Source organism: Myxine glutinosa, chromosome 8, assembly GCF_964187855.1.
Source record: "Myxine glutinosa chromosome 8, kmMyxGlut1.1, whole genome shotgun sequence".
NCBI lineage: Eukaryota > Metazoa > Chordata > Myxini > Myxiniformes > Myxinidae > Myxine > Myxine glutinosa.
This window is the reverse complement of record NC_136268.1, coordinates 67341617-67354270: the sequence shown is the minus strand read 5'-3', so window position 1 is coordinate 67354270 and position 12654 is coordinate 67341617.

Sequence of the window (12654 nt, the reverse complement as noted above, 5' to 3'; positions counted from 1 at the left end):
ATGGTATGTGCCATGTGACAAACTATAGAAAAGAAGGGACATTCCATAGCTTGTAGAAAATGCCAAACAATAGAAAAGAAGGGACATTCCATGGCTTGTGGAAAATGCCAGGCGAAAATAAATAAGGGGCATTCAAAAAATTTCGTGTGCATGCTGCACTACCCTTGTGTTCTTAGGAGGAACCAAGTAATGCTCAAGAAAAGTTAATATAAAGGGGCACCCTACATATATAGGTTAAATCCCAACAATACATAAAGATTCCTGTGTACCTTGAAAACGAACACATTAGACAATGTCCATGTAGGCGATTCTTTTGTTTCAAAAATTCCCAAAAAGTTAGCATGTACTATGTACCAACCAATTGCAGACATGTTGCTTGTGATGGATTCTTCGGGACAAGCGTTGGACAGCGCTATGTGTGTATGTACACATTATAGGCAACAATTTGGATTAGATGAAAGAATTGTACACGTGTGCAGTGCAGCCTATTTTACCAGTCCGTTTGGGACCATAACTGCACATTACATAAACTTGCAAGTGTTGACATTGCAGACATATTGGACAAATGCTATATGTACTTGATGAACACTGATGATTAATTAGAGATGATTGATGAATTGTATATGTACACCTACTTCTGCAATAGAATACAAATCTAATATTATGTATGGCATTTGAAATTTTTACAGAAAAATGTACGACCGCAAAGAGGTCACCTTCAATCCAGTTACAGTCTCTTGTTTTGCAGTCCCTTTGTAACCAAGAAACTGTAACTGGATTGAAAATGTATTCACGCACATGTATGAATGACATGGTCCCTTTAAAACCAAGCGACTGTAACTGGAATGAAAATACATTTACTTCTTCATGCAGCTGTATGAATCAAATTGGCACCCCTTTACATGAACTTTTCTGGAGTATTACTTGGTTCCTCCTAAGAACACAAATCACAAAGTGATGAAGAAATGGTTTCCTCCGAAGAACACAAAGTGATGAGGAAATGGTTTCACAGGTAACAGAGGCCTGTTGTACCTGTCTCGTGTTATAACTTGAAATTAATCAAATCATTCTAAATTCAGATTTCCTCACAAATGAAAGGACAAATTAACGTAACACGTTACAACCAATAAATTATCGATATTGAGTTGATTTACCAGGAAGATGTGAGCAGTGTGAAGTTTGTCACATCAACAACCATTTCCTCTTTTCAAAGCCACTTTAAGCATCATGTGAAGCATGCGTGACTCCGGATTTCACTTTCACTTTCATCGACATGACAAGTAATCTTATCACCGTTTACTCTGTTAAAAAATTTGCTTTGTAGTGTTTAGGACTTGTGGAGAAACATCAGGTTAACAAAAAGCCCAGTCACCACTTTACACAACACAGGGGCGTTCAAAGATTTCTGAGAACGAGATTCTCACAACAGTTGAAAAACGACAAGGTTTTTCTATTTTTCCAAATATAAGTTAAAGAAAAATATTTCTTAATTCAGTATATATAATCATTTTCAAAAATAGAAGACATTTCGGTGTTTCTGGGACGATTGTGTGTGTTTTTACTTTTATTTTTATTTTGGGATTTTTTGTGTACAATATCGAGGCTCGTGAAAGAGCTAACATTAATCACACTAGGGCGTGCCCGTACGTGGGTGCAAAAAAACATGCGTGCAAACAACAGCAACAAAAAAAAACTTTAAAACTACGTGGCAGTAACGACCACAGAACCCCCCCCCCCTCTATTTACATGAAATGGTTTGGTCCATTCGCAAAGCCAAAGCGAACGGCTTGCGAGTACGGTAGAACCCCCCCCCCCCCCTCTATTTACATGAAATGGTTTGGTCCATTCGCAAAGCCAAAGCGAACGGTTGGTAAATAAATCGCCATAGCTCGGTAACTACTTCTCCGATTAATATGAAACCTTGAAAAGGCACATCCTCAGGTCCCCAGCAATATATCTGGCAAGTTTCAAGTATATCGGACCCGTGGTTGTCAAGAAACAGCGGTCACAGACAAACACACAGACAAACACACAGACAAACACACAGACACACAGAGATTACTGGAATTATAGATAGACTAGGGCATGCCCGTACTATATATATATCTAAAATTATATCCCCCCCCCTCTATTTACATGAAATGGTTTGGTCCAGCGAACGGCTTGCGTGAACGGAAAGCGAACGGCTTGCGAGTCCGTAAGTCCGGAAGTGACGTCCTCATTTGACTGTCCGGAAGGTCGCATATCGCAGTTACGATGAATCGCAAATTAGTTTTAATTAGTTTTAAAACATAGTTTAACGCCAACATAGTTTGCCAACGTGAAATAAATGAATACGCTCTCAAATGTGCCGTCCGAGGCAGAGTCTGTTCGCCACGTTCGGCACACGTGATAGCTCGCTGCTCTCTGATTGGTTGAATCGTTTTTTGGACATAGCTCGGTAACTACTTCTCCGATTAATATGAAACCTTGAAAAGGCACATCCTCAGGTCCCCAGCAATATATCTGGCAAGTTTCAAGTATATCGGACCCGTGGTTGTCGAGAAACAGCGGTCACAGACACACAGACACACAGAGATTACTGGAATTATAGATAGATGAAAACAAACTGACACAAAAAACATTTGATCAAGGGAGCGGGAAACAAGATAGGGAGAGAGAGGGAAGCACACAAGTCAACAGTAGAGAACAGGGGCATCGGGAGATCTGTGGGAGGGAGAGGGCTTGGGGTGAGGAGGCGTGGGAAGGGGCGGGGGGGGGGGTGTGGAGGGCGGGGAGTGTGTATTGTTTTAATAACATTTGTGTGTATGTCTGTGTATATGTATATATGAAAATATATATATATATATAAAAGAAAGTTTTTGTTTGTTTGTTTGTCTGCACACACTAATCTCCTGAACGGTGAAAGATAGGAGGAAACCTCTGAAACAAAAAATGTTGGAACGGGCCCTGGGAAGGTTATAGGCTAGGTGGCGAGGCTGGTCGAGGCCGCCTCGGCCAGGCTGGGCCCATTTCACAATTAAAAGCTGAGCTGAATTATAGTAGTCAATCTTCTACGGCTGTGAGTAAAAGCTGAATTATAGTAGTAAATTCATTCAAAATGAACTAAAAATGTAGGGGCCGGGCCCCGGGAAGGTTATAGGCTAGGTGGCGAGGCCGCCTTGGCCGGGCTGGGCCAATTTCGCAATTAAAAGCTGAGCTGAATTATAGTAGTCAATCTTCTACGGCCGTGAGTAAAAGCTGAATTATAGTAGTAAATTCATTCAAAATGAACTAAAAATGTCGGGACGGGCCTCGGGAAGGTTATAGGCTAGGTGGCGAGGCCGCCTTGGCCGGGCTGGGCCAATTTCGCAATTAAAAGCTGAGCTGAATTATAGTCGTCAATCTTCTACGTCCACGAGTAAAAGCTGAATTATAGTAGTAAATTCATTCAAAAAGAACCCGGGCAACGCCAGGCGCTTTCGGCTAGTCTATATAAAAAAAATGAAGTTTTTGTTTGTTTGTTTGTTTGTCTGCGCAAGCTAATCTCCTGAACGGTGAAAGATAGGAGGAAACCTCGAATACAAAAAATGTCGGGACTGGCCCCGGGAAGGTTTTAGGCTAGGTGGCGAGGCCGGTCGAGGCCCACCTTGGCCGGGCTGGGCCCATTTCGCAATTAAAAGCTGAGCTGAATTATAGTAGTCAATCTTCTACGGCCGCGAGTAAAAGCTGAATTATAGTAGTAAATTCATTCAAAAAGAACCTGGGCAATGCTGGGTGCTTTCGGCTAGTGTATATATATATATATATATATATATATATATATATATATATATATATATATATATATATACATATATATATATATATACATATATATATATATATACATATATATATATATATATATATATATATATATATATACATATATATATATATATACATATATATATATATATATATATATATATATATTGTTGCGGATATGAGGACTGTATTTTTTTGATTGTGTGTATTATTATTAGTGTTCATTCTGCGCCTCCTGCCTCCGGAGCTGTGTAAAGGTCAAAGGGCGTCCCATAATTAGTCCATAAAGCATCCACACTACAGCCAATCATAGAATACCCCTGTTCAATTGCTTATATCTTATTATGTGTTTTAGGGTAAGGCTGTGTCTCCCATTAATTGAAATACTCCATTGCACCAGTGAAAGAGATAGATTCCCTTCATTCCCACTCCCAAAACTTCCATTCCCCCTTTTCGTCAATTGCCATTCGCATTGCCAACCAACAATTGCCGCCATTGGCCACGAGGCAGGGTTGGGGAAGAAAGGCGGGTCCCCACCTCGTCATAGAGGGGAGGAGTGAGTCAGCCCCACTCAACCAACCACGAACAAGGGGTTGGACTTGGAGAGGGTGTGGAGAGAAACATCGAGGAGCTTCGCGAAGGTTGAGGGGCGGGGCCTATATAACCCGCAGCTAGGGCGTTTCCCGAGGGGATGAGCTTTGACAGAGAGACGAGAGGGAGTCCAAGCAGTTGGGTCCAAGAGAGGCGCTTTGAATTGAGTCCGGGAGAAGTCCAGAGTTGAGCTGCAGCTCGAGCCACCGAAAACTGCATTTACTGCAGCTCGAGCCACCGAAACTGCATTTACTGCAGCTGGAGCCACCGAAACTGCAGCCACAGCAGCGTGAGGCCTGGACGGCAGTTTGGAGCAGGGCCGCGAAGGAGCGGCGGCTGCCCAACGAGTCGATCGGCTGCAGGACGAGTTGGACCTCCCTATCCCGCCAGCCATCCATCTCCCGCCAGTCCTATCATCATTCCCCGCGTGAGTCTGTCCTTGTTTGTTCTGTCCCTGGGTTAATTAAGACTGTAGGTAAGCTAGCGTTGCACTGTGTATCTAATATCGTCTGTAAATTATTTTCTTATCCTTCCTTCTCCTTGGTTATTTTGAGCCTGTAAATAGTAATAAATAGTAATCGTATTTTCAACCCTTTTCTCGTCTTATTCCTTTTCCTCTTTGCATTCGGTCGCTTTAGAGTTTTCCCGATTGAATAGCGGTGGCGCGATCCGGCCAAAGTTTGGGGCAAATCGGGTATTAATCAGGGAAGCACTGTTCGGCCGCGGCAACACCACCGCTCGGTAAAATAACATCTTTAACCGCGTCCATAACAATATATATATATATACATATATATATATATATATATATATATATATATATATATATATATATATATATATATATATATATAAATGAAATATATATACAGTCACGTGTCACGTGAAAAAGTAAGTACACCCCATGTAAAGTTTTGACTTGTTTGAACATATTTCAACATACAGCTATTTGATCTTCATTTCAACAATATTGATAGATAAAGGTGATATAATACAACAAATATCATGAAACATTTACATTTTGTAGTCCATTGTATAATTTAAATAAACATAAATGCAAATTTTGCATGTGGAAAAAGTAAGTACACCCCTACATTTATCACTACTTCAAATACCTAAAATTAGAATCAGGTGCACCGAGTTGGTGAAAATGATTAGAACATCGTTAGAGAGGATCTTGGAGGAACCTGTCTTATTTAAACCTCAGACATTTAGTTTGGTTTGCTCTTTGTTGTTGAATTGTGCGGCGTCACAATGCCTAGATCAAAAGAGCTCTCTGAAGCCTTCAGAAAGAAGGTTGTAGATGCCTACGAGTCTGGGAAGGGATTTAAAAAGATCTCCAAACAATTTGAAATCAATCATTCGACTGTCCAGAAGATCATCTACAAGTGGAGAAGATTCCAAACAACTGCCAACTTGTTCAGGCCAGGCCGCCTCAGCAAGTTCAGCCAGAGAGAAGACCAGAAGATGCTGAAAGAAGTCTCGAAGAACCCCAGAATGTCATCACGGGACCTACAGGTAGCTCTTGCCACTGTTGATGTCAAAGTGCATGAGTCTTCCATTAGAAAGAGGCTGCACAAATTTGATCTACATGGGAGGTGTGCCAGGAGGAAACCTTTGCTGCCCAGAAAGAACATCAGGGCAAGACTAAAGTTTGCCAATGAACACCCTCGGCAAAGACCAGCACTTCTGGAACAATGAGCTCTTGACAGATGAGTCACAGGTAGAGCTATTTGGCCACAGTACCAGAAGACATGTTTGGCGAAAACCAAAGACAGCATTTGACCACAAGAACCTGATACCAACTGTAAAGCATGGTGGTGGAAATATTATTGTTTGGGGCAGCTTTGCTGCACCAGGGCCTGGGCAGCTCACCATCATAGAATCCACTGTGAATTCTTCATTGTACCAGAGGGTGCTTGAGGATAATGTGAGGCCATCTGTCGGAAAGTTGAAGCTCAACCGAAGGTGGACCTTGCAACATGACAATGACCCTAACCATACCAGTAAATCCACCAAGGAATGGCTGAAAAGAAAGAGATGGAGGGTTCTGGAATGGTCAAATCAAAGCCCGGATCTAAATCCCATCAAGATGTTATGGGGGGATTTGAAACGAGCTGTGCATGCAAGAAACCCCTCAAACATCACACAACTGAAAGAATTCTGCATAGAGGAGTGGGCAAAAATTTCTCCCAGTCGATGTCAGAGACTGGTAGACAGTTATAAGAAACGCCTACTTGAGGTTGTTTCTGCCAAAGGGGGCAATACCACCTATTTAGGCCAAGGGTGTACTTACTTTTTCCACATGCGAAATTTGCATTTATGTTTATTTAAATTATACAATGGACTACAAAATGTAAATGCTTCATGATATTTGTTACATGATATCACCTTTATCTTCAATATTGTTGAAATGAAGATCAAATAGATGTATGTTGAAATATGTTGAAAGTTACGGTTTTTCCGAGACCCTCGTTCCCTTACCAAGGGGAGATTAAGCCCCTTGTTCTTTTTGGGTCGTCGCAACTGCGAGACTTGATTCGCCACTTCCGGTCGGACGCGGGACAGGGTTTCGGGACAATGTTCGCACGTACCTAAGTACCCACGCCACCGCGGAAGCGGGGATCAAGTCTCGCACGAACCACGCGTAATTTGAGTGCACCAGAGTGGATGGCGTACCACGTGGTCCATGCTATTACCTTGGTATTGGAACCCGATTAGAGCGATATAGTTCGTGCCATGCTCAGTCAATGATGGAAAACACAAAAGCGGTAGAATCAAAGGAAGAACACGTTTAATTATTATTTACACTGTTATGTACAATGGTTCGGTAGAAAAGAGAGACACAGGGCAGTCTTAGTCAGTCTTAACTTATCCCCCAGACAATGGGCCCATTCACACTCACAGGGGGATGAAGGAAAGATTGTTCATGCGCTGAACGCACCGGCTTGGTCGTTCAGGAACAGCTCACCCGGCGTGGCCCTCTGCCAATCACAGCACGTCTCCCTGACGAAGGCAGGCAGGCAGGCAGGAGGGATCCTCGCAGCACGTATCTCGAACAAAGGCAGGCAGCAGCAAAATATACGCGCGTCTCTCGCCCGGCACGGCAGTCCTTCACAGCGCAATTTATACAACGGCGCGCTTTCACTCTCGTAACTCAATGGAGGATCTGACTCAAGCTCAACCGCGAACCCAACTTGTAACTCAATCCAACACCGCGCACTCTCAGAGCTCAACTTGATCAGTGCACCTCTCCTCAGAACTACTCTTTGTACAGCGCACCTCTCCTCAGAACTACTCTTTGTACAGCGCACCTCTCCTCAGAACTGAGGTGGGGGCTTCGGGCACAGGGTTATATTGCCACGCCCTGGCCTGCCTCGAATGTTCCAAACCACGCCTTTTGCCACAGTGCTAAACCACTCTCCTCGAGCCCTGATTGGCGGCACGTGCTTACCGGTCACTCCCACTTCTCCTGTCCCGCCTTCCTTCGGTGTGGATCAACTTTTCAGGACGGTCTCGTGGTAATTTGCGCCAAAAACCAAAGCATCGAGGCGGCATAAAGCATTGGAAGGAGACCTAACTCTCATTATTCTACTCAACGCAAACTAAACATAGGAAAGGTCTACGCTTACACTTACGAAGAAATAACTGAGCTTAAATGAGGCTACATGTTGTAGTGTGACTAACTATGAGGGGGAAATTCACCTTTATTTGTAAAAACACAAAACCGCAACAAGCTTGCTTGACTCGGCTAGTATATATATATATACTAACTTGACTCGGCTCGCTGCGCTCGCCTCACTCTGCGTCGTTACTGAGGAACGGGATTATTTTAGCTGAGGATAATGACTGTACCTGAGTTGTTGTGTTGTCATGATTTACACCAATCATAATACAAACAATTATTTTGCACAAATGTATTTGTAGTGTTTGTGATATTACATTTTTATAAGCAATTTAGGTTGAAGATTTGAGTTGAAAAACTTAAATTATTAAAATTAAAATTAAAAAATTAAAAACACCTCACAGCCACGAAACACGTAATTAAAAACACCTCACAGCCACGAAATTAAAAACACCTCACAGCCACGAAATTAAAAACACCTCACAGCCACGAAATTAAAAACACCTCACAGCCATGAAATTAAAAACACCTCACCACCACGAAATTAAAAACACCTCACAGCCACAAAATAAAAACACCTCACAGCCACAAAATTAAAAACACCTCACAGCCACAAAATTAAAAACACCTCACAGCCACAAAATTAAAAACATCTCACAGCCACAAAATTAAAAAAACCTCACAGCCACAAAATTAAAAACACCTCACAGCCACAAAATTAAAAACATCTCACAGCCACGTGATTTAAAAACACCTCACCACCACATAATTCAAAATACCTCACCACCACGTGATTCAAAACCACCACCACGTTATTAAAAACACTTCACAACCACGGAAACAAAAGTTTCAGGGAGTAGTTCAGTGACAACAGACACTGCCCAGATATGTACATATATAGGAAAATGACTGTACCTGAGTTGCTGTTTTGTCATGGTTTACACCAATCATAATTCAAACAATCATAATGCACAAATGTATTTGTAATATACGTGATATCACATTTTATAAACAATTGAAGTTGAAACGTAAGTTTAAAAAAAAATTCCCCCCCCCAAAAAAATAAAATACAGTATATTGGAAATTAAAAAAAACAAAAACCCTTAGGACATACCGACGGGAGAGATAGGTGCATACCAGAAGTTTAATACGATTTCACAAAAGTTTGAGGGAGTAGTTCAGTGACAACACAAGACAAGACAACACAGACACTGCATATATATATATATATATATATATATATACTAGCTTGGCTCGGCTCGCTACGCTCGCCTCACCAAGCGTCGATACTGAGGAGCGGGCTTATTTTAGCTGAGGCTAATGACTGTACCTGAGTTGCTGTGTTGTCATGATTTTCACCAATCATAATACAAACAATTACTTGGCACAAATGTATTTGTTGTGTTTGTGATATTACATTTTTACAGGCAATTTAGGTTGAAGATTTAGGTTGAATGTTTTTTTTTCAAGAAAGAACCCCTCAGCACATACATAGGGGAGGGGTAGGTGCAGACTGGAAGTTTGGGACGATTACACCTCACCACCACGTAATTCAAAACACCTCACCACCAAGTAATTCAAAACACCGCACCACCACGTAATTCAAAACACCTCACCACCACGTAATTCAAAATACCTCACCACCAAGTATTTCAAAACACCTCACCACCATAAAACACATAATAAAAACACCTCACCACCACGAAATTAAAAACACCTCACCACCACGAAATTGAAAACACCTCACAGCCATCAAGCACGGAATAAAAACACCTCACAGCCATAAAACACGTAATAAAAACACCTCACAGCCACGAAATTAAAAACACCTCACCACGTCATATAAAAACACCTCACCACCACGTCATTTAAAAACACCTCACCACCAAGTAATTCAAAACACCTCACCACCACATAATTCAAAACACCTCATCACCAACTAATTCAAAACACCACACCACCACCTAATTAAAAACACTTCACCACCACGTAATTATAAATACCTCACCACCACGTAATTCAAAACACCTCATCACCATGTGATTTAAAAACACCTCACCACCATGTGATATTAAAACACCTCACCACCACATCATTTAAAAACACCTCACCACCACGTAATTCAAAATACCTCACCACCACGTGATTCAAAACCACCACAACGTTACTAAAAACACTACACAACCACGGAAACAAAAGTTTGAGGGAGTCGTTAAGTGACAACACAGACACTGCCCAGATGTGTAGATATATAGATAAATGACTGCACCCGAGTTGCCGTTTTGTCATGGTTTAAATCAATCATAATTCAAACAATTATTTTGCACAAATGTATTTGTAATATACGTGATATCACATTTTAGAAACAATTGAAGTTGAAAAAAAAAAAATTTCCCCAAAAAAATTCCCCCCCCAAAAAAAACAAAATTGGAAATTTTTTCAAAAAAAATACCCTTAGGACATACCGACGGGAGAGATATGTGCATTCCAGAAGTTTGGTACGATTTCACAAAAGTTTGAGAAAGTAGTTCAGTGACAACACAGGACAACACAACACAACACAGGACAGGCGCTGCACAGAGAGATATATATATATATATATATATATATTGTTACGGATCCGGGGGACGGCACTCCCGTTAGCAAGGGGGGGTTAATCCCCTTGTCCTGTTAAGCTGGCCGTCCGACCGGTCCTGGGGGTATGACGTCACGCCCGGTCAGCGCTGAATAGGGTAGTAGGCCAATCCTTCCTATGACCTAAGTACCAGCGCCTTCCGGTACGCGAGGAAATACTCCTGCCCGAGCCGCAGCGTAATAGATGAATTGCGCCGAGCGAAGCGAGCTGCGACACGGGTCGTTAACAGAGGACTAAACCCGATTGTAAGCGGTTCGGCCGAAATCGCGCCACAGGTACTCAATGGGGAAATCACTAAAGCGATCGGACGAGAAAGAAGCCAAAGAATAAGAAGGAACAGGGATTTATTAATTATTTACACAAAAACCAAAACCAAAGAAGAAGGGAACGAAAGTAATTTACAGGTCGAAGAAGAAGAAGATACACAGGGCAATTCTTAAACAGGCTTACTTATACCCACAGGACAATACAGACAGACTCACACGAATAGGGAATTGCAGGCAGGAATGGCTGGAGGGATGAGAAGTGCAGACGGTCCACAGAGCTGGCGGCAGGGAAGTCTGGGGATCGCGGCACGACGTCGGCGCCCCGCATGCACACCCTCGTCCTTGGTGCAGTGGCGAAAACCCGGTCGTCAGTGCTGGTTGGTATCGCCCACGAGCGTGCCGACTCTCACTCGCTGCTGGATGTTCGCACCAAGAAAATGAATGGACGATCCTCTCTCAACTTCTCGGGTCGTGCTCCCTCACTCATCTGCCTCTTACCGACTCTCTTGAACCTCCTCACGTGTCTCTGGTGGGGGCCTCGCGCCAAGGGTTTTTATTACCACACCCTTGGATCCCTCTCGAACTCACCAGACGTTTCTTGCCACGCCCACCAAGCCCTGGTTGGTTGTTAAGGGCTCTCTGGCTCCCCCTTTGATGACGAGGTGGTGCCACGCCCGTGCTCTGGCGGCTCCTCCCCCCTTCTTCGCCTCATGCGTAATGGAGTTTGGCACCAGGCAGCGAAAGCTGCTGGGCGAGCAGAGGCGGTGTGATGCCCACAAAAACAGCCCAACTGCTACTGGCACTTTGAGGAGACGATTGGGGATACTGAAAGGGACCTATCTTATTTGATTGATGCAACGTAGAGTCAACTATTGGAAACACAGCCTTACCTGGAACACAGAATAATGACATAACTATAGAGAGATCCTAAAGTGTCCTACGTGTTGTACATGGACTAACTAAGGTGCAATCTTTAATTAACAGCCAATTAAGGGGACATGTACACAGGGGTCATTTATAAGGGAATTTACTACTAAATTTACATGTGAAGGTTCTAAAAACCGTAACAATATATATATATATACATAAATATATATATACTGTATATAACTGTAATGAATGCTAAGGTTTTTGGTGAAGTAAATCGTCGGAAATGTAATTATATGTTGACAGAATTGAATAGTTTGTGTTTTTTTTTGTTTTGTTTTTTTTACATGCATGAGGTGTGCAAGCCAAGGACTCTGAGCATGTGCACCACGTGTGCAAAAATTTTTGAATACAACTCAAAATTGCTTGAATATCGATATTTGTAAACCTCCGCATGCACTGTCCGGCCCCATGAGCTCTTAAAAGGGATATCTTTCAGCACCTCTAAATATCATTCTTAAATGGGGTATAATTACATGCTGTGGTTATGACATTTACCGACCATTCAGACATAATCGTCCACCTTGAATTTTATGTATATACGGTATATATATATATATATATATATATATATATATATATATATTGTTGCGGATATGAGATTGGCCTCCATCCATATCCGCTTGTAAATATTCCCCTATTTCCCCAATACTTCTCAACTATCCCCAATCCCCCATTCCCTAGTCCCATTTTCTGTAAACAACACTCTGTAGACCCGACCTTCCCCTATTTCCCCCATTAAATGTCGCATCCAGGTCCACCGCATCTCACGTAGACAACTGACATCTTGCTAGTTATTCTTAGTCTATGTCAGTTAAGGA